The following is a 27,903-nucleotide window of genomic DNA, read 5'->3' on the forward strand; positions in this document are numbered from 1 at the left end:
ACCTCATCAATCCTATACCAGACTAGATTATTATTTTTGTTAACTCCTCAATAATTAAACTCCGAAATTGGCTCTCTTACTATCTCCGATCATGCCCCTGTATCTACCTCTCTTTAATGGACTCCCACCACTAAATTCTCTCCCAGATGGAGATTTAATACATTTCTTCTCAAAGATCAATCCTTTATAGATAAAACAAAATCCTTCATTAAAGATTTCTTCTTTAATGATCGCCCTGAACACACTTCTATGCATAATAACTGGGATCCATTCAAAACCTCCCTTCTTGGCTTCATAATTTGCCGCCAATAGACATGGGATATGTTTCACCCCTCCGATGATAAGCTCCTCTGAATCAAAGATGTCACCGAGGGCTGTAGACTCAACACCATTATGATACAATGGGAGACTGCCGCCTGCTAATTTGCGACACCCTCCTAAGCCCCCCGCCCCCCTGGCCCCCCCCACACGCTTCAGGCGCAAGTGGGCTATACTGTAGGGTTAAACAAGGAGACAGTTGTTTATTTGTTTATCATTGCTATAATCTCACTAATAGGGGCATAGTATAAATTATCCACAACTATCAGATGACGTGTTACATATGACTATGCAATATATGGTGTGTGAAACTGACCACAGTTGTGTTATATGCATGGTTTCTAAAAATGCCAATAAAGAAATTTCAAAATATAATAAATTAAAAAACGGCAATCTGGATTCACCCATAACATTCTTTTAGCCTGGATCAAACACCTTGAACAATCCTACTATCAAAACCCAGATCCTAACACCATGAACACCCTTATGGCTAAACGTATTGATTTCAATAAAACCTGTACTGACAAAGCTGCTAACTCCTTACTCGGATCCAGAACCAAATTCCACAATGGTTCCAACAAAGCTGGGAAAATGTTAGCGTCCTATTTTAAGAAGAAAAAATAAAAATCCCGTATAACCCATATTGTCTCCTCTGAAGGTAACAGATTGAACCACAAGATATAAACAATGCTTTTTTTTATTTCTAATCTATATAAATCTGATCCCTCTATCAACACCGCTCAAATCAATTCTTTCTTCGAAACAAACCAAAGAGTAAATCTTTCCAACCCGATTGATTTCTACCCCTTTAGCACACCAACCCAATAAAGCCCCTGGCCTCCATTACACCTACACTTTAAGAATTATACTCCTACTTTGTTGAAAATTGGGTCTTTTAGTGAGGCCCTATTAATCCTCTTCTCCAAACCAGACAAAGACCCATCTATAATTAAGAACTACAGACGCATCTCTCTCATCACTTCTGATTCAAAGATTTATGCTAAAATTCTTGCAAAACTACTAGAACTTTACCTCCCCAAACTTATACATCCCGATCAATCCGGGTTTATCCACGGCCTTCTTGCCTCATCCAACTCCAGACTCTTGTTTAGCACACTTGCTCATTCTCAAAATGCACATGTACTGCTAGCCCTTCTTGCCCTCGACGCTGAGAAAGCATTCGATTTTGTTTTCTGGCCTTTCTTGTTCCACTCTTTAACCTGGCATGACCTTCCTCCATACTTTATTAACCTGATTAAAATTCTTTACTCCTCACCTACCACCCGTATCCTCATCAATAATTCCCTCTCCTCTTCATTTCAAATTAAAAGAGGAATTCACCAAGGCTGTCCCTTCTCTCCTTTATTATTCAACGTGGCCTTAGAACCCCTTCTTCAAAGCATTAGAATGAACACTAGCATTAAAGGTATCTCGATTAAATAATATAGAAATCAAATTATCTGCATATACTGATGATATCCTAATTCACCTTTCTGACCCTGCCTCCTCCATCCAACATGTAATTTCTACTATAAATAATGTTGCTATTGATTCTGGATATAAACTTAAGTCTGATAAATCTGAGGACATGCCCCTCACGAATACATGTAACCCTACCAATACCCCTCTGTTCGGTTTATCTTGGCAACCATTTCTTATTAAGTACTTAGGACTTTTCATTGCCAAAGATATCCACTCTATCGATCTTAAAACCAACTATCTAATTTAAAAAAAGTTGCAGAAATGACTGAAAGGTGGTCGCCTCTTTTTCTATCTTGGTGGGGACGTCTTGACAATATTAAAATGATGATCAGCCCCATTATTCACGATTCATTGTCCATGATCGATTCCCACTGCAATTCATACTTCTTTTTACAAAAAAATGGACTCCCTTCTTCTTAAATTCCTATGGAATCATAAAGTACTGCGTATTGCCATTAATAAACTAAGACTTCCCAAATCCTCGGGAGGGGTAACATTTCCTAATTTCCAATTATATCACTAAGCTTTTGTCTTAAAACAATTAGCCATATTTAAACAGTATGAATCCCATCTTGATAATGCTCCCCTTTGGATCAATATTGAAGCCAGCTAAATCTCTTTGCTCTCTCTCCCACTTCCAAATGACTTCTTCCTGCCCCAACATCACTACTTTCCCTTCACTTTTTTAAATTAATATGGAATAAACTCCCTGCTAACTCTTTCACTAAAACAAACCCTGAGGACACCTTTCTTTGGTTTAATAAGCAAAATGCTCCCAAATTTAATCTATCCACTATATACAGATGGTACACTATAGGTATCAAATATGTCAAACAACTATTCCGCAACTCAGAAATAATCTCTTTCCCGGTAATCTGCTTGCAATATAATATCCCCACTTCAGATCTACCCTTTTACACATCCCTGATCAAGTCAATCAATAAATCCTTACCTACCTTTAACCAAAAATCCCCTGGTCCTTTTCTAAACTTCCTAATTAATAATACCTCTATTAATGCCACCAAACTCTAAATATTTCTAAATGATCCTTTCTCTCCAAGGTCACTTAACCTCCGGATTATCAGACAATAGAAAATTGATTGGAACTATCAACCCTGATCATTGGATCAAAATTTGGAAAATATCTGTCTACATCCTCTGCCGCTAATCTTACCCAAACTTATTTTTTCATCTTTCACTGTGCTTTTCGTACTCCTTTTGTGTATCGCCCAAAGCTGTAAACAATCTATCCAATAACTGTTGGTCATGTTCCGAACAAAATGCAGACTTTACTCATTTAATTTTCTATTGTAAATATGTTCATGCTTTCTGGTCCAAAATGTGGGCATGCATGCAATTAATCTTTCATTTAACAGAGCCATTAACGCTAGCTAATGTCATGATTGTATCTATCGTTAAAGGAATGGTTCGCCCAAAAATGTTTATTTCCCAAACAGATGGGCAATAATAAAACAAATATACTCGCACTTGTTTTTTTTTAAGTTCCTATGTAAAATTTTTAGCAATTCAAGGAAAAAGCAAGCACATGGGCGCATCCATTTTGTGAAATGGATGCCCGCCTGTGCTGGCTTTTGCTTTTGCGGCACTAATGAAGGAAAAGCCAGCCAGCTGTAGTAAACAAAAGCTACCACTGGGTGGCTTTTCCTTCATTGGTGCCGGGTGCCGGGACTAAATAAGCACTAGCTTTTGTTTTTTTTCCTAAGAAAGAAGCCCGGAAAACTTAGAAATAAAACCGCAGCTTTAAAAGCGTATTTATGTTTGCCGTAGCTTTTGAAGCAACCGCAAACATAAATACAACGTTAATGTGTTTGAAAACGCTACGTTTTTTTTTTCTAAGTTTCTCAGGCTCCTCCGAGCCGGAAGAGCCTGAGAAACTTAGAAAGAAAAACCTCAGCGTTTTCAAACACAACCACGTTGCCTGCCTTGGCTATCACTTTGGGTCTCCGTTGCTCCAGTTGTGTTTACATGCCGTAGTGTTTCTGCCTACAGTTGATTTCCCATTTGGGGCTCTCGGGCTCCCCACGGGAGGCCCTAGAGCCCCAAATGGGAAATGATAAATGCTGCAGTGTTTCTGCTTTTCCATTTGGGGCTCTGAGCCCAAAAGCCCCAAATGGGAAAGCAGATTTAGGCAGAAACACAACGCAGTTGTTTTTTGCAATGCTAAATGCTGCAGTGTTTCTGCCTAAATCTGCTTTCCCATTTGGGGCTCTCGGGCTCCCTGTGAGGAGCCCGAGAGCCCCAAATGGGAAAGCAGATTTAGGCAGAAACACAACGCGGTTGTGTTTGAAAACGCTGCGGTTTTTCCTTTCTAAGTTTCTCAGGCTAGTCAGCAAGAGTGCAAGGAGTGAGAGAGACAGATAAAAATATTTACGTAGAAAATCAATTTGTTGCTGAAAACTTTGAATGCAGTTGTAAAACAAATGGTTGAAATGTGTTTTGTTATCCACAGACAGTATCACAACTTAAAAGGACTGTATCCTAAATCCTGCCATTAAAAGGCATGGTTGTATCTAAATTTACAACACAAATCACTGGGTACTGTCTGTCGAGGGGGAAACAAACCCACAGGAATAATGGTTTATCACAGCTTAATAAAAACTGAAGTCAAACTCATTAATAAATGTTTCATTCTGCACATATGAAAACAGTATGAAGAGCAGGTGTTAAATTTGAACAGTACACTTCCGGATTCCGCTGTGTTTCAGTGTTGTTTTCTCAGCCTTCGAAGTGTGCACCAATAGGGTCTGCCGACGTGACCAGGAGTGGACAGAAGAAAAGTGGACACCTGTCCACTGGTTGTAGAGTTGGTCAAACTAGTACACCACACAGAAACCCCTATGTGAGTCGCGTTTCGGCGGCAAAAGGGTTGTTTGGGCTGCCTTTGTCAGGGCATGACTGGAAGAGACTGTTGGATATATATGCAAATGTTACAGGCAGCAAGAAGCTTAAGTCATATTATGAGTTAATTCATGAAGTTGCTGGAAAGTCAGAAATACTCATGGTAAAAAGATGACAATGGGATTCTGAGGTACCCTTTCTACACTGCTTGACCCCAAAACGCAAGCTCTGCCTTAGCTGCCGGGCTCAGGTGAAACTGAAAGGTCTGGAGATTGGTATTCCAGGTAGTAGTACGGGAATCCCATTATAGTGCTGGATTTCTAGCATGCAATTGCGTTGTGCTGTAATGGGAGGGTTGGGGGGGGGACACGGAGACAAAACAGAATGCGGCGGTTGAGCCATGTGTGGCCAGTTCAGGTAAGTATATGAGGTGTCAGGTAGGCAGGAGTGGTAAATTGGTTCATACCTGGCCAGGTACCCCGCTGTATTACAGTAGAGAAGGTTAGAAAAGCGCTGGCACGTGATCCTAGTGAATGCTTACCTTGACCATAGCGAAATATCATCAAATCTGTTTCGCACCGGCATTGGTTGAGGCATGAAGTTAGAAAGATAAAAGATCACATGCCGCAAATTGGGAAACGCTTATGCATAGTAGCTCAGCCTATGGTAAAAGGTGGTTAGATCAAAAATGGAATGAGCCGCCGTGTTTAGCGCCTACCTGGTAGTTGTTCTGTAATATTCACAGAGGGATTGGCCGCATGCCGATTGTGATTCCCGAAATTCTAAAGTAATCTGCGAAATCAAGGCGTGGGATATGAAGGGAGCAGAACGCCGTGAAAGGCAGACACGACTGCTGGAGATGGGAAAGTGACATGAACATGAGACAAAGCTGGTGGGGGTTAGGGGAGGAGGAAATGAGCACATCGCTCTATCCTACCTAAGAATACAGAAACTGATTTAATTTCCTCTACAATGGGTTATTGAACACTGGTTCTCTCCTTAAGCTTGGAGAAGTCCTGGTCCTCAGTATTGCCAAACATTACTACAAGCACACAGGTGTTACGGGCAAATTGGAACTGGACCATTTGAAGCACTGGTGATAAAACACTGGGATTGCACTTAGTGGTGAAGCATTCCACTTAGAGCCGTTCTTGCTGTCTTGTGACATTAGGGGCTGCTTTTACTGCAGGGTCATCACACTACACTGGGAACTACACTTGCCACAGTGACATCACATTACACTTATGTATTCATGCTAAAGAGACAACCCTCAAGCGGCTGCCCATACGACAATGGCTTTGCCTTGAGGGCTACTGTTCGCACAGTGATATTGCACAAAGAGCAGCCTGAGGCTAAATTCCAGGATTGCCCAAGCATAGTCCTTAGCTTCTCATGCATCCAATATTACATTGTGTACCACCTTGGGGTTCGCCAAATCTGCCTTGTAAAAAATTTAAAAAAAGATTATCACAAACCTTTGGAACAGATTTGACTCCTCCCTTTTGCAGAACTATGGTCCACCTAACCGGACTGGCATGCAGCCATGCTGTCACTTTCTTCCCAAACGGCATTCATCCCTGTGTTGGTAGCTTCTATTTGCTGAATTCCCATCAACTTAGAAATCCCTTACGCAGGCTAAAGTCTGGGTACCCCATGTCATGTTGGTGATTTGGTGCATTAGCACCCTGTAAATGGGAAGCTCGTAACGTGGGCCGATCTCACTGGTAATGGCATGTCTGCGTTAAGGGACCCTACTTCACTCGGGTCCTTAACTCTGGTGGCTGGCTGCACACTGCCTCCGGTTATATCGCCTCTGTATAAAAGCATAGTAACATTACATCACTTAGTGAGCTGCCCTTTCAGCCATTGCATCGCACCAAAGCACTCCTTGCTGTAGTGACGTGAAACTGAGAGGTCAGTGCTACAGTGACATCACAATGGAAGCCAAAATAAAGTGCTCCTACTTATTGTACCATTCCACTAAATTACTTATTTTTACACTTGCCTTTTCCCACCTTGACTACTGCTCAATTCTTCTTATTGGTCTTCCTGCTCATCAACTTGCCCCTCTCCCCTCAATCTTTAACTCTGGTACCTGTTCGCTCTGCAGTCTTTATCCTCTTACTTCTATTGCTCCTTCTCTCTCCCGGTTATCATTTGAATGTTGGTTACTTTTCCACTTTCTTTGTATTGTCCCCCATGGTCTTGCCTCCCCATTGTTCCTCTTTACTTTCTTTTTACACTGCACCTCGTCCCCTGATCAGAATCTTAATTAGTCTGTCCCGAAGCCACCCTCTGCTCAATCTTGCTTCCGTTCTTTGTCTCCTTGCCCGTAAACATTGGAACTCACTCCCCCTCGACATCGGATCCTCCCCATCATTTCTGTTCTCGGTCTTAAAACCTCCTTTCTAAACATTGACCCTAAATCTTTCCTCCCACCTGACATTCTGTAATCCTCCATGACTCTGGCTAACTAGTTTGCCTGATTGATACTGTCATTTTTGCTTCCTTAATGAATTGTACTGTTATTTTGTATGAAGATAAATCAAATACAATACAAAATCTTACTTCATGAAATCATAGAAGCTATGAGTTCTACGGTCGGGTGTGGAGTCCTCACAGAATTCTAGCCTAAAGTCTCCTCCCATGTGGCCAGGGAAAGGCAGTTGCCACCTGATCTTAACCCTGGGGGTGGTATTAAGAGGGAGGATCACATGGGAGGAGAAGGCCATCAAGGGAATGTGGTGTCTCCGCCAGGGGAGACACGATGCTCATCCTCTTCTGAGCATGAGGTTTCCCTAATGCCTGAATATTTAATGGCATGTTGTCGCACTAGTGCCCCGCCCCCCCCGATTTACCATAGGTGCCAAAAATGAGACCCCTTATTGTAAACATGAAAATGGGTGCATAAGGGTCAGGGAGTTAATACTACTACTTCTAATCGTTCTAACTCTACATTGTGTTTGGACTATAGAGCTAGTAGAGAACCATGAATTCCTTTGAAATCTTCCCTTAAATGTACATCCTTTAAGTCACTTAAACAGAGTGGATTAGATGGTGTTAAAACAACTAGGGAACATTATGGACTTCAAGTCCCATGATTCTCCTAGTACTGAGACGAGGAAGAAGGGACCAAAGTTACCAAAGTGTAATGTGCAGTCTCGTTGTGGTGAGCGGAACCTTTAAACTTTTAAAGGCCTTTCAAGTGTGGGCCGGCGAGATGAAGCGGGGAAAGGAGTCGCTGCTGTGCTGACAGTGGGACGCTGTGTAGAAGTGGAGAACGCTGGGATCCCTGGTGTATGTAGAGGGCTTGTAGCAGGAATCTGTATCCAGGCCAGTGACTGCGGGGGAGAGAGAAGCTCCCTGCGTCCTGTAACCCGCTCTGGTGTAGGCCTTTCACCGGCAAGTATACCGGGTTGTGCAGGCTTTGTTGACGTCAGCTCGAGCAGTGGCAGTCTGTCGGGAGCTGTCAAACACTGCAGTAGTCCCAAAGAACGAAGAAGCGGCACCAGCATGTTGGAAGGAGACGCCAGGACAGATCAGCGAGTTGGCCTGATGCTGATGACCCTGGGGCTCTCCGAAGGAGACCGCTGGGTAATTTTGAATACCAAGCATTTGAATTTAAGCAAACTGGGTAAAACTCTATTAAGTGAGGTTGATTTAGAATTCTGTAACCTGCATTGCCAAACCCAAATTGGGGAATTTCCAATACCCGCAATGCCAAAGAGGGGCAATAATACAACAAAGGAGCTACAATTTTCCTGAAGAGGGATATCTAAAAAGGGGACATTATAACTTACATTGCCAAAGAAGGCTGAGAGTGACACCAGGCAAGTTGAATTTTAACAGTCCCATATCAAGATACCTCAAGGGAGGGAGTTGTGAATCACATTACCAACATCCAAAGGGTTGTGTAAAGGAAGGACCACAGCAGCAAAGCCATCATTATAAAGAGAAACAAGGGGGAGAGAAGTATAACCTGCATTGCGTATGGCAAACAGATCAATGTGAAAACTATTGTCTTTTGTGTAGTATATTGGAGAAAGAAACTGTATGCCAATTGTGTTGACAAGCCTTACCACAGAGTACCAGTTCTAGTAGTAGGAGTTTTATCCTAGCAGGAGAGTAAACCAGGAAAGGGACGAATGGTGGTTAGTCCTGGCAGGCGAGTGGACCAGGAAGAAGATAACTTGAATTACTGTGAATGTGGTAGGAGGTTGTGGTGGGAAAGCAAATTTAGTACTGTGTTTTATGAACTGTTGGATAACCATCATAAGCTGTTGTTTCTAAAGAAGAAAAATGCTGTGATAAGTGATTATCTTCAGAGAACATGTACCTTGACTTCTGATTTGAGGTGTGAAGAGAATGTCTTTTTGGGTTGCTAAGCAGAAGGTTGTGATGACTTTAACCATTGTTTTACAAGTGTGAAAAATCTTTTGAACAGTCAGTGACTTATCCAAGTGAAGGATATATTGAACGAAAATAACTTTTAATGTATACCTTGAATGGAACTTGACTAGTGAAAAGAACATTTCTGAAACTGAACTTTGGTTTGGAAAATCCTGACTTGAACCAGGGGAAGGGGATCCAACCCTGGTCACAAGGATTCTTGTTTAAAACTTTGGTGTTTAAATGTATATGTTTTGTGAAAGTTAAAACTGCCAAATAATTCCGGTATGATTTTGTTGTATGTATTTGTGTGAGGGACAGATACTTTTGGATATTAGGTCATTTTCCTCTAGCCTTGGTTTGTTAAGTAGATAAATCCTCATTAGTCTAGGGAAAGATGGGCTTTTGTCTCACCCCTTTTTATTTAATAAAACGGTCACTTGCGAGAAACCTATAACTGCATTTCCATCTCGCATGTCTGACCCGTCACAAAGGTCTTGTGATGGGCCATTTGATTACGTTGCTTGGGGGGGTCCCCTTGCATAGAAACTGTCTGATGCACCTTGGAATGTTTAATAATGGATTAAAGGAATGCAGCAGGGATGTTCATCACTGCAGATTGTCACGTGGCAGACAGCTAGTGGGGAGCTGAAACGGTAAATGTCCATTGAAAACCTATTAACTGCGTTTTGTCAGCATGGTGCTAATGCAGTTGTAACTAAAATGGCAACGAGGTGAAAACGCTGCTGGATACTGGGCGCCCCCAAAGGCAACCTGTACACTGTGTGCTGCAAATCACATATATCTTGTATTAAGGTTGAAAGAAGCCAGCAAAGGCAGGCTATAACGTGTGTTTCTGTACATATAAATGATAATAATTAAAAATGGCCCACTTCCCTTTCCCGGAATAATGTGTATCGGAAAATACTAAAAAAAGAATTAAAAACAAAAATCGTTGAATCGGAGTTTCACTGAAGAGGCACGTAGCTGAGAGCTGCTCTCCAGTTTGCAGTCATATTATATATGTCAAAATGTGAAACTAGTGCTATAACTCAACTTGACTGCAGTCTGCTGCAATTGTCATGTTTTTACTCGTCAAACGGCGATTTGTTCTTCATTAAGTCTTGCAGGAAAGGTGGGGGCGCAGGTGTCTGTGCACCAGCTACAGTGGTTCTCGTGTTTAAACGTGTGGGGATAGGGTTGAGGCACGACTTCCGGGTCCCATGTCCCTTTAAACCGATTCTGCTCCAAGTGACAGCTGGGACACGCAGGAAGCTTTGTGCTGTATTTAGGTTTTATGCAGTGGAGAATCCGAAGGAGGGAGGTGGGGGGGGGAGGGTGCTCTGGGCGGTCATTGCCAGCTCGGGCTTCTTTGTGCTGTGTGCTACGGGAGCTGTCGACGTGAATTGACAGGCCGGTGTCTTTCTGTAAACGAGGCCGGGGACGAGGGCATCCCCTCCTGTCACTCTAAGGCAGAATACCACTCCTCTAAGCCAAGCGCTGCTTGCTTCCTCGCCCCCACCAGTTGGAATACAAACTCTCGTCGCAGACCTCTCGACGTCCGCCCTCTTGCACCCTCAGCCGCAGCGACGAGGCGGCTGCGCGACGGAAACTCCCCGCCGCACAGCCCCGGCTCCTGGCGGAAGCGCTGGTGCTGCGGCGGGGAAGCACTACTGCGGGCACTCGCCCAGCCCGGGGAGCCTTCTGCGGCATCCCCCAATTACCGAGGCGGCGCTGAGGAAGGAAGCGGGCACGTGCTGCGAGTGGTAATTATTATGGTCTATAATTATTATTGTATAGCATCCGTAGTAGCATCGGAGTGACACGTGATCTCGTTATGTAGGACACGCTCTGTGCCACTCGCCATTTCCGTATTGAGGACACGCAGACTCGTTATGCCTGTATTGAGGACACCGAGGACTTGTTATTTCAAAGATGGAGCTCGCTGTTTTATTTCGGGGATTTCCCCCTGTGGCTTTCATACACACCGTGGTCCACAAATAGCCGTGCTATTAACTGTTGCGTTTCACAGCCAATCAGCCCGACTCGGAACCGCTAATTATCGCCATTAGGAGTGCTCAGTGGGTTAACGTGCTACTGCAGATATCTGTGTTTACGATTTTGTTACAGGTTAACAATGACCTAGAGGTGTGACTGCCTGTCCCCTCCATGTGTCAGTCAGTACTAGTGTTTGATTTACAGTGTTATGGACAACGTGTGTCAACACACGCTACATTAAAACCCAGTTTTTGCGTCAGGAACATAGCGGCGACAACCCGCACCTCACCCCCTGGTGTTGAACAAAATATTTGCATGCGTTTCCTGCGACCTCTCCCCCAACAAGGCCCTCTTTAAATAGTGGCGGCTGGTGATTTTTTTTTTTAACTGGAGGGTAGTCCATATTTGGCCCTGATATGGCCGAGCGACCGGCGAATATGGGTGAAAATGATGCAGTTTAGAGCACACTTTTTAGACAAATTGGGTAAAAAGCTAAACAGTTTGCAGTTGGGTTTTGTGGGGTAACTCAGGAAAAAATCCAATAGATGCAAGTCACCAACAGTGCACAGGAGCAACACTTTTTCATGATGTCTTTTCCCACAATATGTGCCAGTATAAAAAAATTCATGATTGCAACATTATACCCTATTATTTCCATATACGAACATACTCCTGTTTGCTTTGTGTATGATGCCAGTAATGATACTATAAGAAACCATGTCCATGTTTGTTCTGCCAATATTTGGCAGTATCCCCTTATAAAAACATACTCCAGTTGGCTTTCCCATGAAAAATGCATGCCAAAGTATGGAAACCTGTCCAAACTGACCGTACTAAATGCCTGTTGAGTCACATAACACTTATCATGCTTGCTTTACCAACAATGCCCAATACAAAATGCCATAGCACAATACGAAATGACTGATCTGGCTGCATTGAAATGCCAGTCTACCTACATAATAACATTTGTTTTACCAAAGGTGCGTAATAAAAAATGTCATGCCACAGTAAGAATAATACCACTGATCCTGCTTGCTTTATCAAAGATACCCAATACAAAATATCATGCCTCAGTAAGAAATGGATCGACTGGTTGCATAAAAAATGCCAGTCTTGCTTCATAATAATACTTATGATGATGGCTTTATCAGCCATGCAAAGTAAAAAATGCCATGCCTGCTCCATGGTGTGCAAGCGCCTTGCAGTCAGACGTAATCACAAAAATGATGAATGTGATTGTGTGATTGCGAGGTGCTGGGCGGCACTGGGGTAAGAATTTTCTTTTTACTGGCTATCTATCGTAGATACCCAGTAAAAAATGACTCTCCTGTCCCCTGGGTCCCACGCTCCTCACACATGCACACAATCAATGTGGTTATGTGTGTATGCCAGGCACTGGTGGGCGGGGATGGAATTTTATACTGGACATCATATATATCAAGTAAAAAAAAAGACTATGCCTGAGTGTGTGTGTCTGTCTCTCTCTCTCTCTCTCTCATTATGATTGTGTGCATACAAGGCACTGGTGGGGGGATAGGTATGGTATTTATTTACGGGACATGATTGGTTATTTATAACACACTTAATACCCAGAGGTTTCTAACCGCGGACCCGGGGATCGAACCTGTGTTGCTCTGTGTCGTCTTGCTTCAATAGCAAGTCCGTTGCCCCTGAGCTATCCTCCCAAGACAAAATAATACCATCCCTGTCCCCTGAGCCCCACAGCAACTTAGATGGAGAGCTGATTTGGACCTGTGGGTCCGGGGTTTGTGCAACAAAGGCATTTTTAAAATGCCTTTGTTGTACAAATCTCCTACACCCACTCAACAAAATCATCTCGGACCAGCGCGTGCGCACACAAACACACAAACACCACTCGCTGTCTCCTTCAGTCCCGAGCACCCAACAATGCACTCACTCATAACACAAGCATACATTCATCCATACACATACTTAAATAATAAATACATGAGCATATACAGATATTTAAATAAAAACATACAAACATATACACACACAACCACCACACAGCAAGCACTCTTTCAATCACACGATCATGCATTCTCAAAACACAAGCATACGCGCATCCATACACATATTTAAATAAATACATGAACATATAAACGAACACCTATAGACAACATAAGCACTGCAAGCACTTCATTCACACAAGCACCCATTGTGTACTCTCATAACACAAGCATACACGCATCCATACACCTACTTTAATAAATACATGAGCATACAAACACACATTACACAACACTTACGCAGTGAACACTGTTTCATTCACACGAGCATCAATCATGCACTCACTCATAGCAGAAGCATATATTCGTCCATTCACATTTAAATACTAAATAAACGATCATACGAACGCACACATTTACACAACATACACACAGAAAGCACTTACACCAGCATCCATCATCATACATTCACCTAACACAAGCATGCACGCATCCGTACACAATCAAAATTTAAAACATAAACAAACTTGCTTTCTGCCGCGGATCCGGGGGTTCCAGTGCTTCAGCTCCCTGCAAGCATGAACAGGAATCTAGAAGCTTCCTGGTCCCTGCACATGCGTGCAAGGAGCATAAGCCTGGGTCCGGAGACACCCCACTCTAGCCTTCTCGGTCTGTGTGACGAGGTGCGGGAGCGCCCTCTTGCACATACAGACGTGCAGTTCCCCAGCCAGCATTTCAAATGAGCCATGCAAGGCTGGGAAAGCAAATGCCCCCAACCTTGTGTGGCTCATTGAGCTTGCGCGGCTGGGGAAATGTAACTGTGAAAGGGAAACGAATTTTCCCTTTCACAGTTAAGAGCACTACCTCAGCTGAAAAAAACAGCCGAGGGAGTGCTCATGTTTTACTGGGCTGGCTCCTCCCTAATGGGTCAGAGGGGGCCAAGACCCTGTGGGTCGATGCCACCTCACCTAATATGGACGAGGCGCCCTGCCTTTAAACACAAGGAAGTAATTCACAGGACATTAGATTCCAGTGGGTAAACGTAGGCTGTGTTGCTTTATTAGGCAGGAGTTAATTTACAGGTGATCCGTAACAGACCATACAATTGCTGAGCTGCCATACTAAACTGTCCCCCGTGGAGGAATAGGTAACTGTAATGTTTCTACGATTTGGATGTATTATCAGGCAAGAACCGGGGAGGAACAGTTACCTATTCTTGCTTAATAATACTCCCAAATCGTCCCTATCTATGCTAGTCACATACTTTCGAAGAAACCTCTTTTTACTTTGCAAACATCTTGTCACTTAACCCTTGTTTACCATTTTGCACGTTATAAACACTGGACAATTGACTAGATTTACCAGGCTCAGTAACCCCCAACCCCTTAACTTAGGGACTGGAAGGAGTTCCAGCCACATAATGCCCGTGGCCTCCCAGTCGTCTTGTACTCTTGAGCGCCGTGACTAAGCTGGTGGCTGTTCAGCTTATGGTTTCTGACGGTACTTTCTTGCTGGATGCACCATGTAACTCTGCCGCAACGATCTAGAATTGAACCATACAGAACATTATTACAGGTCCAGAATAAAATATTAAACGAGGGGCGGGAGGGTGGGAAAAAAACACCCAGACGGACAAGAACTCAGATGTACTAGTTTCAAGCGCCAGCATTTATAGCACTCTTGCTTGACCCTTCTGCCTTCTTCCTTTCCTAAACATCTGCACTGGCCCCACTCCCCTAGCACAGCCCATTATCCCCTGAAATTCTGATATGCCACAAGGGGTTTGTCGTGGGCAACAAAATGTGTGGCTCCATCCCCAGCACCCCACTCCCCACTCCAGATTGTTGTTTAGGACTGGTGCCGCAACTAATAGCGACAAACTCCTATGCCATGTGAAATGGTGTGCTCACCAACATTCCTTCTGTGTTTACCACAGCAGGGTAAATTTCAACGATCTGTCTCCCCTTCCACCATTGTGTGTCCTAGAAGTTTGTGTGGTCTTTTCTATGACGCCTGCTGATTTTTGTAATATCGAATTCTTTGCTTCTGCTCAAGTAGCACACTCGTTGTGACTCAATAATATCTGTGAGGGTGAAATATTAATTTAAAATTGTGCAGGTAGAGCCTTCTATGAAAGTGGCCTGACTCCCTCCACAACCACACCCCCCCCCCCGCACCCTCTCCGCGGCCACCTCCCTCCCGCATCCTTTTCATAACGCTCCATGCTGCATAGCATAATGCAAACATGTAACTCTGCTGAGCTGGTTGACTGATCTCTCAACAGTAGTTTTGTAACATGGCAGTCAAAAAGTGACATATGCATTCCTGCCAACAGCTGATGGAGCCAAATCTCCACCATCCATGGTCTGCCTTTAACCAGGAGTAGTCCTGATCCTAAATTAAATTATATAATTGTGTGCTCCCAGTGTCTATTGGTTGAAGAAACTCTAAATATAAGCCATCGTGTTTTCTCAGATTCCACAATTGTAATGGCAGAATCCTATTGGGTTCGTATTATTGTCAGGTTGCTTGCTAGTTATGCAAGGACAGAATATTCTGTGTATCAACATCTGGGAACTGGGTTTAATTTGACCCCTCCCCCTCCTCCCTTCCTCGCCTTCCGGGCCCCTCTCCCCCACTATTCTCTTTGGGAAAACTTGCCACCTTCTCCAGAAGATGGCAAATCTCCCCAGGAGTTTGCTGGGAACGACTGCTTCAAAGGCAAGGCCTGTCTCGTCGGTGGAGAGCTACATCACAATCTGTGATGTAGGCAGTTAGGGTAAGGAGGCCAAGTATAGTAGCCCAGGTCAGGTCTTTCCCAGGAGGAGAAGGGTTCCAACATCTTGGGATTTCCCCGAGCTCCCAGACCTCCTGTGCTTCCTCCCCTCACGTCCTGCAGACAAAGCACTCTGGGTATGACACCACAAGACGGAAGTCTTAACCTCCAGCCAGACTCTGAGACAGGAGCCAATCCCCTTTAGCAGTTTGCCTATTTAAGGGGGCGAGACCCCTACCACCACCTGTTTCAATAATCTTTGGACTGCTTAGGTAGAAGGATTTAATCTTTAACTTTGTTGTGGGTGCAGTCTGCTCTCAAGTCCTCCTCCATAGAGGTGAAAACAAAAACTTCCAAGAAAAGGGCCAACAGTTTCCCTCAACCATCCCAGAGGAACAATTGGGATGATCGGCTGGCTGGACAATGCCTTCTGCAGGCTGGAATCATTGGTACCCAGGAACATGCTCACCGAAGGCGAGACCCTGCTTGTGTGCTCTTAAAAACCTTCCCTGTTGTGAAGTGCAGATCAAGCACTTATTGTAGACCCAGCTCTGGACCCTGGTAATTATCTTCAATCCATTTTCCAGCCGACTATCATTTTGAGACGCCTTTCAAGCCACTGCAAGCAACTCGGTATCCCTTTCACACTTAATTTCCCTATCTACTTTTGAGCCACTGTTTTGACCCATAGCATGCCTTCGCTCCAGCTATTGTCAAGCCGATCACCACTGAATAATATCATCACATAGTTGGACCTCTTCGAACTGACTCCACCAATTCGAGACGCACACTCGACCCATCGCCGGCCGGTTCTTTACTTTGAGCTGATTTCTGCTACAGGTCTGCACTGCATCGCTGGACCATCTTGTGCCGATTGTCTCAACACCTGCGATCCATTGGGAAAAAAGACTCAAAATGTCTCCCTGCTAACTCAACCCATTTAAAGCGCCTCCAAGCATGGTTCAATATTGTTGAATCCCAAGAACAAGGATTACAGGTATTTGAAGTGGTTCTGTCCCACTGGTCTGCCTTAAAGGGGCCTAGTGCCCAGTAAGACCCCACTTTGTACCTTTTTAAAGAAATCTTCAGCGAACCTGACACTGCTGCTGACATTGTACACCCTTGTTTTAAGACCCACAATGATGCAGTTTCACTACCAAGTCTGCATATTCTCTGCCTTCTCTGGAAGGGTTTGGTTGTAGTTTCTGATTTGTGTGTTTGTTTAGTATGATTTGAAGTCTCCTATTTTGTTTAGAACGTTGTTTGATTATTTTATTTTGCCCCCACATTACTATATTGTTTTTGCTTGCTCTTATCCCTTCTTAAGATTATAGGGAGGGGGGGTAGGGGGGGAGGGGGAAAGGGGGGGAGGGTTGCAGTCCAAAACACCCGGAGGGCCACATAATTGGTAACCGTGCACTAGAGAGAGTACTGAAGTGCTGGCTGATAAATATGTTGAATTCTTTTGCAGCTAAATTGTATGCTGTGCAATTTGGAGAGCAGATTTTTAATCCCAGCTTTTCCAGAAGTGTGATGATATTGTTCTTTTTCCTTTCTGTGGAGTGCTTCGATTGAACACCTCTATTAAATGGAGTGTGTGTGTGTCTGTGCATATCAGGATTTTTTATTTTAATTTTATTCAAAGGCCCCGAATTTGCCTAAATCGGCTTGTAAAAATTGGTCATGTTTTTCCACCGTTTATTTCACTAGTCATAGTCAAGAACTCCCTCCTGAAGTTTCAGGGAGAAAACGCACTCTTGATACCAGCCCTTAACGTCCCCCGTACTATTTACACCAAACTTTGCAAGAACATGTTAGGTGACCTAAATTATTTTTAGAGAGAACTCCGGTGCTAATTGGCTGCCGTTGAGCAGAGATCTAGGGTTTCCAGTACGGGTTCTTGGTTCTAATGTTAGCTAGGTAATGCAAGCTCCATTTCTAAGGCCGGTCTTGATCTTCATCTGAATGGAAGGTGCTCAGAAAGTAACAGCGCCGCAGGTTTCTGCAATGCTAGTCATGAGTTCTAGTGAAATGATGATTAAATTACCTGTCCTGAGTGGTTTGTAAATGTCCCAATATGACATCAAAGTTAAAAAAAATCTCTATTTGTTGAGTAAATTGTGTGTTTCACACTTACTTGGTGCCTGGAAAACCATAGCGCTCACCTGTGGCATAATTTATGTGACTTGTGGACTTCTAGACTCTGAGAAACATCAAAGTATCTGACGTATGCAATGGTTTTTGTGTTTGTTCATTATACACATGTAGGCGATAGTGTATCGCCTTAGATTAAAATGGCAGAGTAGCACAGTCTTGCCATTGTGAACTGTGGTGCCACTCAGATTGTATGATGTTTATTGCTGCCTTCTCACCTATCTGCTCATCCATGTTGTATCACTCACTAATGTTGGAATGCGTTACGTTTTTAGTGTTATACGCATGCTGCCAAAGTGATGCCTCGAAGCACTGGGCAGTCGTTTTAGCAGTGAGGCTGGAAAGGACACGCTAGTTTCTCTTTGTTTTAAAATGTATGATTTGAACATGTAGGTCAAGCTCTAGTGCAATAGAGGTCAGATGCATGGGGTTGAGACAGCCTCACCATTTAATTGTTTGACTCTCAGCGTCACAGAAGTGTAACGTATAGGAATTGTGTCGTTTTGACATTGCTTAGGAGTGAGGGATGAAGCCTCTTTCCTGCCCATCCTTAAGCTCACAACTAACCACTAAGCCGGTCTCATTGAGTATAAAGTTTGGGCGACATTTCCAAAATCATTTTGGTATTTTTCTTAAGTTAAAAACACCCAAAGGGGGCTTAACTGGTAACAAATCGGTGTGGAGTGAAAATATCGTATATTTACTTCTGAACAAAATATTGCTTTAGAGAGCCCACTCGAAGCAGTTTTTCTAAAGTGACCAGTCACGCCCCTGCCGCTCACGAGTGCACGCAGGGGCTGACGGGCATAGCCTGAAGGAAGCTGAAGCCGCGGCCGCATCAGGTGAGTAATGGTGTGTGTGTGTGTTTGTTTCTAGGGGTATGGTCACATGGAATGAGGAGTCTGAGCAGTACTTAAAATCTTGGCTACAAACGTTTATTGCCTATTTCAAAATCCTGTCTTTCCCTATCTCTAGAAGTGGTTTCTAAAACTCGAGTCCGTCAGGAAGTCTGTGATGTCCAAATAAACTTTCACCATCCTGGTCTGAGCTTCTAAACTGTCCCTACCAGTGAAACACAAAAGTCTAAAACAACAAAAACCACACCCCAGTAGAATGCCTCCCTTCTGCAGTGCTGAAATGTCTATGGCTAGGAGACTGCCTCCCTTCCCCTAGCTTGTGAGTTTGACTTTGACCTGAAAGCCTTTTCTTCTTATTCGTTCTTCTCTTTCCTTGCTTTCTTCTCTTGAAGTCCCTTCTTGGTGGGGTTTAAGGATTTCGTCTCTCTTTTTGTTGAAGAGAGGTGAGTGGGAAAGAGGAGCTGACTCTTGGTGTGATCCTGTGTTGACACATTCACAGGCAAAGCGGAAGATCGACTTTGACAAAAGACCAACTCCTATGCATGAGTTATCCTCCACGATTCTGAAGTTCTCGGTGGAGCATGGGAACTATTATCTTTAAAAAAATGTGTGGCCATTCACCGCATGGGGAAGGTTGAGAAACCCAAGTGTCTCACCCACTAGTCGCCGCAGATCTCTCTCTCAGGTGGCCAGGGTACGGTCATCGCCTTTGGATCCAGACCCTGGGTGTGGACCAGTGCAGGAGGATCACCTCGATGACGGGTCTTCGGTGAGTGGGAAACAGGATGTTGAGAAGCGGTAGCCCTCTCTTCCCTGTAACACCGTTACCCCATCCTATCAGATAGGATATGTAGGTAGGAACTCTAGCCCCCCATCCTTTTCCTGCATGAACACATTCACACAGACAGCCCGCTCTGGGAGAAAACAGAGTAACACCCGAGCAGTAGACATGACATTTTCCAATACAATGGTCATGCAATTACTGACCATCACTCACACCTGACTTCCATTAAGCTTCCCCACACAGATAAAAGGCGGATCACGAAAGCACACTCTGAGAGGCACCGCACACGAGGAAAAACAGCAGTTTGAAGACGGCAGCTGAACGAGAGAAGAAAGACAGCACAACAGGAGGGGATCGCAAGGAGGGAAATTCCCATGACCTTCCCAATAGGAGACCGTTACTTTCACAAGCCTTTGAGATTAGAAAGCATAAGACCAGGAAACCAGGCTGAAGAATTTTGTATTGTGTCTGAGATACCCGGGACCCTCCCGCGTCTCTAATCTAGGCGGGGAGAAGCAGCAGCCACTGTGGCTCCATGAACAAAGCAGCATCCGTGAAATCAACATAGCTGGTGAGTTGAGGAGACTGATACAAGAACGGTCTGTGTTGAAGCCAAGGTTGCAAGCAGCAACATCGTATGACGAGCGCTGTAATGAACATTGTTGAAACACGTGTGATAAGAGACGGAAGTAAAGTTGAACGGCTGATGAGTGTTTGAACTTTGAAGAGACTTTGATGCGATACCTTTTGACGGAGTGGTCTGGCACAGCATGGGTGCTCAATCAAAAAGTCTCTCTAAGGTGCCCAGCTGCAAAGTGGCAGAAGTGAAAGTAAAAAGGGACAATTAAGCAGAGAACACAGAATTGTGAATCAAAGTGGTCCTGCGACCGGGCAAGCAAAATCCTGTGCATTTTGGAAAGTCTTCAATTTTGGTATAGTAAAGAAAGTTTGGAAAATTAGATAAATGTGGTGTGAGCCTGGCAGAGGGAGACCAATTGAAGGTTTTGTGTTAAAGTGGGTCTGAGCACTGCAGAGGGGCACCCGGAGTGAATAGTGAATCACAAGAGAAGGTGTAAATGAGAACCCTGAGAAAGGAACTTTGAATGTTTGTTGCATCAGGCCCTCTGAAATAAGAGACTTTGAATGGCAAAGAGACTTTGGCACAGAAGGTCCTGATACTGAGATTTTGAACTGCATCCTTGTGCTAGAAAAGCCAGTGTGTGCTAAGCTCGAGTGTGTGCCGCCTTGTCCCGTGCTGAAAACACAGGGAAGGGAAGCCAACGGCTCAACTATCTTGACATATCATTTCTTGAACAGTTTTCCTTTGTGTAACATTGTTTCCCCACCATTTGTATTTAGAAGTAAGGACTGGCAATAGGTTTATTAGTATAGGCCCTTTTATTTTGACAAAACAACACTAGGATTACGTTATTATTATTTGATGGTCGTAGCTTGCTCCCATCTTTAGATTTAGGATTAGATAGGCGTTTTTCAAACCTAATTGAAGTTCAATACACACCCTTGAACTGTGATCACGTGTCTGTCTTACTGTTTGTTACCATATCTTCCTTACAGAAGGAATGTCTCAATGCTCTTGGAGACCACTTCCAAAGGATGCTGACCTCTGCTTAGCAGGCGTCTTGTATTCCCATTTCCCCAAATTATTTAACTGAGGAAAAAGAGTTCTTCTCCCAACCCATGTGAATGACTCCCTTCTCCTAGGTAAAAGTCTCTCAAGTTTAGGTTTCACAATGGCGCTCAGAAATATCCCTGGACTAGGAGAATGGCTCCATTCTCCTAGTTTGTAACCTGCTTTTAGCAAACGTTTCTTGACTTGAACACTGTCTTTCAAATTGGCCCTCCAGGATGAGGGAGAGACTCCCCAAGCTCTCCTTGACTCTTCAATGTTTTCTTGAGTTACTGCAATTTTAAATTCTTCATCAATTCTTTAAGGTCTCTCCATGGATTTATTCTTGTCCTTACTTGAACACTGTCTTTAACACTGTCTTTAAACTTGCCCCCAGTGAGACTAGAACAAAGCTCCCCGGGTTCTTCTTGACTCTCCAATACCACAGTCTTATGGAACTGACCAGGGACTTGCCTTCCAAATTGGTGGTCTTCTCTCTTGTCTTTTGGTTTCACATCTCAAGTTTTCCCGGACTTATTACAGCTCCTGTTCTCTCTGGGAACTCTTCACCGGTTTTGCCAGGGGTCACGGGTTCATTATTGCGTTTCTCAAGTTTGACCGCCCCCTCCCGGACTTACTATCTTTCCTGTTACCTTCTCTCTGGGATTTCTGGGGAACTCTTTACCGGTTTTGCCAGAGGTCGCGGGTTCGTTCTTGCTTTCTCAAGTTTTCCCGCCCCGTCCCTCACTTACTATTGTTCCTGTTACCTTCTCTCAGGGAACTCTTCACTGGTTTCGCCAGGGGTTGTGGGTTCGTATTTGCTCTCTTCTTCTGCTCTTCTTTGGCTGCGGTCCGTTACTGCTGGCTGCCTGTGCGCAAGTTTTGTACCAAAAGACCCACCAGTTGCAGGTCGTGCAACCACCACAGTTCCTTGTTTTTCCCATTCAATCGCCTACATGGCTCTGTAGTAGGCTAGTGTTGGTGGTCTCGGCATAGTTCTTGGACCGCACTGTCCACCCACCATAGGTCTTACCACCACACTGACTTTTAAGGTTGCCGACTCCCTGCCGACGGACGAGACTCTCTCCTGCCGCCCCTTGGTTTGGTCTCAATATCCACACTGCTGCTTTGACACAGCCTTCAAACACCCCGTTTCCAACTTGCGTCCTCTTTGGTGGCCTCCTAGCACGCCAACAACTCCTTCTGAAGGTTTCTCTCCTTCCGGAGGTTGCTTTTCTTGTCCTTCTTTACTGTTTAGCTTAAGTAGCTGGGACTGTCCCAGCGTAACGTCAGTTTGATTGACAACAGCTGGTCAAACACTCTTCATGCTTGATTGTAGCATTCTTTGGGTTTTCCTCGTCCCGGTACCTATCATAGTGAGACTGTCTGCCACATTACAATAACACTTTGTCTCAGACTTTACCGTAGATAAGGAAGGGTTGGGTGTTTCTACACTATGCGGTTGGGAAATAAAGGGGCCGTATCCCAGATGTACGTCCTTGTCCCCAGGAGGAACGTCCCTCCCCATGAGATCTGCCCACTTGTTACCATCCCTAGGGAGACTATCGGTTAGCAATCTCACCTCCCTAGTCTCATGGAAAGAGGCTTGTGACACCATCTGAAGGATTGCCACATAGAATGGGCAGGAGCTGGGGGGGGTAGGTAGGTGCATGCTAGTTTGTTTTTGGCTGGCTGAAGGCGGTCGAGGTGCGGTGGGTGAAACTGGGTGGGGGATGGTAGTCAGGTGGTTGGGGAGAGGAGGGTGAAAACATCCCGTAAAAGAATGACATTTCTAAATAGTGAAAGTCTGCACCGAGTCGGCAGATAAAAACTGTCTTTTCGGTATGCGGCCTTAAATATTTGGAATTTTCACATAGAACCAACAAATCCAACATGGTAACAAAGTCCCTTCAATCAATGCAAGGATTACTTAAATATTGTTCTGCTCATTCAGCTACTGCCTGTCCTCCCACTTTACGCAAGAGCGTGCCACGGTTTAAAGTGATAATTTCGAATGACATTATGTCGAAAGTCATAATGTTGGAAAAAAAATAGAAAAAAAAATCGAATGTCTATTTTTAATAGCTGTTTGTTCAAAATGGGGGGGGTTCCCCCCAAACCCTCATTTTTTTTTTGTTTTAACCCTTTTTTAAACTCACGGAATCCAAAAAAAACATGTAAATAAAAAAAATCCGAATTTTTTTTTTCGACATTTTCTTTTTCGACATTGTCTTTTGACATAATGTTTTCGACTTTTTCACTGCCTACCGTGTGCCACAGTAACCTGTTTAAGACTAAAAAGTAAGGAGAGCCTGGCTTCTGGTCTGCCCTACACCAGTGTTGAAAACGGTTCCAGCTGCGGTTTGAAGTTTAGAAGGTCTGTTTGAATGAACCTCTCTTGGATGTTGGCCTATTTTTTTTGTATGGTGCCAGTAAAAGGTGTTGACATTTTATTTAAATGGCAGAATAACGTGCCTGTGAATTGTAATGTGCTCTTCGGTTGCTTTTACCAGATAAATGCCATTGTTTAACACAAACCATTCAAGAGACAGGCCCTCTGCCCTCCTTCTCAGCAAATCCTCTTCAGTAGTCGCATTGAGCAAGTTGCACAATTTCAATTTCATTGATTTTTGGACAGAAATGTCTTCGTCATATTGTGCAACATGTAAAGGGAAATGGATAAGACTAAAATGTGGTATATTATTAAAATCTGTGCAAAAGTATTACTTTCATTGCCTTGTCTCCTATAATCGGTGTCATCAAGTTATTCTTTATTTTAATTTTGATTTGCCGTTGTTCAAATTTTAGCCCTTCATGGAATCGGACCCCACAGAGCCAATATTGCCCTAGAAAAGGGGCTGCTGTGGGTAAATCGGACAATGCTCCAGAGAAAATTTTTAGTCTGGTGTGTTTTGCTTACTACTTTTGCTAGTGCGCGAATAAAGTTCTATGTGATAATGCCCCCGCAAAAAGGCTCTGTGGCAAAAAAGTTGCTGCAAAAAGGCTGTGGTTTGTGGCAACATTATCACTGTGAACCTGAGGGGGACACCCTCTGCAACCCCTGTTTAAACATTTTATTTTCTTTTCCCAAGGTGAGCGGGGGACATCCCTGCTGCCCTCACAAATGGTCACCATACATAATGTCGCCCCAGCCTTTTCCCGGCAACATTAGGTATGATGACCATTTGTGTTGGGGTAATCTTACTGGATACCGAGAATAAGCGAGATACTTAATATGTACAATTAATTGTAAAAATGTGATAATCATTGCATGTTTGGTGCGCAGATTTAGCCATAACGGTGGATACTATGAGCCAATCTAAATCTCTCTGAACCCAAGGAAGTATCCATGATTGACAGTTTCCCTTTCACGCCATACCCCAGAAATGTATTGGTATTTTCTGCACAGACATTTGCATTTGGGGTAGAACTAAGAGGGGTTGCCACCGTAGGAGGCATGATGCTGTGTTGATTAATAGTGTATCTTAGATGGACTGACCAGAGGCAACTATTAGATAAGGTTACCTGCTAAGCAACCTTTTTAAGACCTTTGCGAACAGGTTAAAGAAAATTGAAAGCATAACTATAAAGGTAGAAGGTTCCAGTTGACGGCCTTGCCTGAAAAGGTAAAAATGCATCTATCAGGGATGGAACTTAAGATTGGATAGGAAGGAGCTAAAAGTAGCCCTTGGGTATCTAGCATTAAGCATGGAACAGGAGCTACTACAACAGGACAAGGTTGTCCTGTTCTAACTGATCTAAGGATCTAACTTCGCATAAAATGAAAATCATTTGTCTATTATTGATGATCCCTTGTATAAATGTGTCCTAATGTTTATTTATAGATTGTCCCAAACGCACAGTTAAATTCACATAGGTGCGTTTGTTCTGCTTCAGTTCGCATTGGGAGCCAAAAGTAACTCCTGGTAGCTGTTGGCGTCAAGCTAACAAGGCTCTTCTAGGCTACAAGCAGTAGCTAAATGGCTCTGAGCTCACCTCAATTTTGAACCCTGCATCTATTCATGTGTATGAATGAATAGGTGTAAAGAAGTAGGCATCAATAAGAGAACCAATCTGCTTTAAAGTTGAAATATATTTTGTTCACCTAAAATATTTATTTTGTTGATCATTTGTAAGACACTTTATACAACAGGATTGTGTTTCAAAGTGCCAGATTTCTAATATGCGAATTCGGAATTGGAAATTAAGTTTTTCCTAACTTCAAAAAGGGGTGTAAAATAGTCTCACTTAAAATCTTATCTGGAGCTGTACTTGTGCTGAGGGTAATGCGATGACGAGCTTCACATTGCATTTTCCTTGCACGCCTCCCGAATAGCCACACCTCCCCTTACTCTACCCCTTGTCAACTCTTTGGTCACTGCCCAGCGCCACTCACCTATGTTCATCTGCCAGATCTTTTGTGCGCTTTATTTTTAGGGTCACAAGCTGGTGTGCCCCTCATCACCACCTGGTGTGACATCCCGGGAATTGACAGCATCTGCCACTGGGCTGCGGAGTGGTCTGGTAATGCAACCCACTCCTAGGGAAGCCTCACAGAAAAGGCCAAGGTTCTGTTAGCCCCATTCTGTGTATCAGCGCTTCCGGCAGAGATTTCAGCAGGAGAAATATCCACGCAACTGAATCTCGGTCGACGATTGAAGTCTGTTTCAGGACCGCCGATGTCAGGATTGTTGCTTTAGAATCCTGCAAGATTTGGAAGCATTGATAGGTTAACTGTAAGTCTCCACAGGTTGAGAGTTTTGAGTCTGTGGTTCGAGGCAGACATCAGCCGTGCTTGAACTGGTCTACTGGGCATTCGAGTAATGCCCCAAGTGCAGGGCTCACATGCTAGTGTGGGCAGTTTTTTGGGGTCCAAGCGGGGCAGTTGTTTGGCTGCAGTTGGCCAGTTTGAGTTACTTCACTGTGCAGCTGGTAGTTTTTATCAGAGTTACTCAACACATATTCTTCTGAATGCATTTGCTGCACACTTTACCAAAAAACTCTCCCTTGCCTACTGTCGGGAACGCCTGGTAGCAACAGTAAAGACAGTCGCAAGTGATCACAGTTCAAGGGTGTTTATTATACTTTATAATGGGTGAGATAAACGCCTAATCTATAAAATGAGAGCATGCTACGACCATCAAATAAGGCAGTCCTAGTGGCGTCTTGGGCCTATAATAAAAAACCTATTGTCCATCCTTACTACTAAATTACAAAAATAGTATGGGATAATGTTCACCAGAAAAGAAAGAATGTTCACAAAATTATTATAAGTCAGGATGGTAAGGCTGGGTCTCCCTTCCCCATGTTTGAAGCCTGGGACAAAGCGGGCCTCTCGAGCACAGCACACTACTTGGTCTCGTCAGCACGAGGTTCACAGTTCAGTTTACCGATATCAAAAAACTTCAGGAGCTAAGTCTGCTTCTTGCAAAAAATCTCTTGCCTTAGAAGGCTGGCTGATTCAAAGAAACTGGCAGATAAACAAAAAGTTACTTTGTTACTCTCGTACCTTGGGCGATTGTTCTTCGCCCCTTGGATCTCCCTCCGCTGGGCTTGGTTCTTTCTCGCGACTTGGGCCTCCCTCCGTTGGGTTCACTATAGCCTTTCAAATGTTGCCTGTAAGAGTCAAATGTACTTTTAAACAATTCCACACTGCAGACAACCCTCAACTGGATTTACTCTTGTCAACACAATGTTCACGGGTGTATGACTTGTGATGCAAAATAATCAAATATACAAAAGTTCTCTGTGATCTAGCACCTTGGGTGATTGCCTCTCGCCCCTAGGATCTCCCTCTGTCGGGCTCGGACCCTCTTTGCCTTTTCTCCTAGGATCTCCCTCTGCCGGGCTCAGATCCTTGTCGCAGTTTGGGCCTCCCTCCATCGGGTTCAGTATAGCCTTTCTTTAACACAGTTCATGTATTTTAACACAGTTGATGCGTTGCTCATTTTCATCAGAAAGCAAGGTTTCCTTTCTTCTGGCTTGCTCTCGGCATCCCTCTGTTGAGTTCACACTTGCCACATTTCACAGTTCACAACCTTCTTGGAAAGCTGGGTTCCCTTCCCCTGGCTATCGGTCAGACTTTAGATTGTATAAGGGATTTTACCTAACACTTATAGGACCACCTAGACCGCTCCTGCCTCCCTTTCGTAGGGCTCCAGGTTGCTGTAGTTTTCAAACAAAACCGGTCCTGGTCGGAGCCTTTCGAATTAGCACTTGCGCGGCGCCGGACCCCTCTGCACCTAGACCTCAACTGGGATTTATTTAAAGTTCAAACATACACACAGTTCTTTCTTCCTGCATTCAAAATGTTGTTACTCGCATTCTTGAGCTTAACGCAGTTCGGTTTGATATCACCTTCCTCCGACTCACCGGCTTTGCTGAACCTGTTAGTTCCTTTTGTTTTCTGGAGTCAAGGATAGTACCACGGTAGCGAACTTGCCTCTCCATCTGCGTTATCATAGAGGGAGGCCCCTGTGTATGATTGACCTCGGTTGCTCCGCATGCCAGCTGTAACTCCTAATCTTACGATTTCCCTTCTGGAGGCAACGCGGGTCTGAGTTGTAAAAGGCAAGGGCAATTCCCCCATCGTCGTCCTTCCAGGTCTCACTGCTTTTCTTCTCCTTTTGTACTGCCAGCTTGGTGTAGCTGTCTCCTCGGGTGTTCATCCTTGCTTGACGTATGCTTTC

The 27,903-nt window shown here is 44.0% G+C and overlaps 1 protein-coding gene across 4 annotated transcripts in view; it reads left to right on the plus strand.

Annotated features, from left to right (window-relative positions):
• Window positions 1-27,903, plus strand: part of MIB2 (MIB E3 ubiquitin protein ligase 2) — a 725,636-nt gene that overhangs the window by 99,753 nt on the left and 597,980 nt on the right. For 2 of the 4 annotated variants that reach the window (XM_069610144.1, XM_069610143.1), the window contains exon 1: window positions 10,680-10,814. The exons of the other annotated variants lie outside the window; for them this stretch is intronic. The gene's annotated coding sequence lies outside the window, so the exon portion shown is untranslated. Of the gene's footprint in view, window positions 1-10,679; window positions 10,815-27,903 lie in introns of those variants that run through there. 4 annotated transcript variants of the gene reach the window in all.

The sequence above is a fragment of the Ambystoma mexicanum genome, chromosome 8 (genome assembly GCF_040938575.1).
Source record: "Ambystoma mexicanum isolate Mex_15411 chromosome 8, UKY_AmexF1_1, whole genome shotgun sequence".
Taxonomy (NCBI): Eukaryota; Metazoa; Chordata; class Amphibia; order Caudata; family Ambystomatidae; genus Ambystoma; species Ambystoma mexicanum.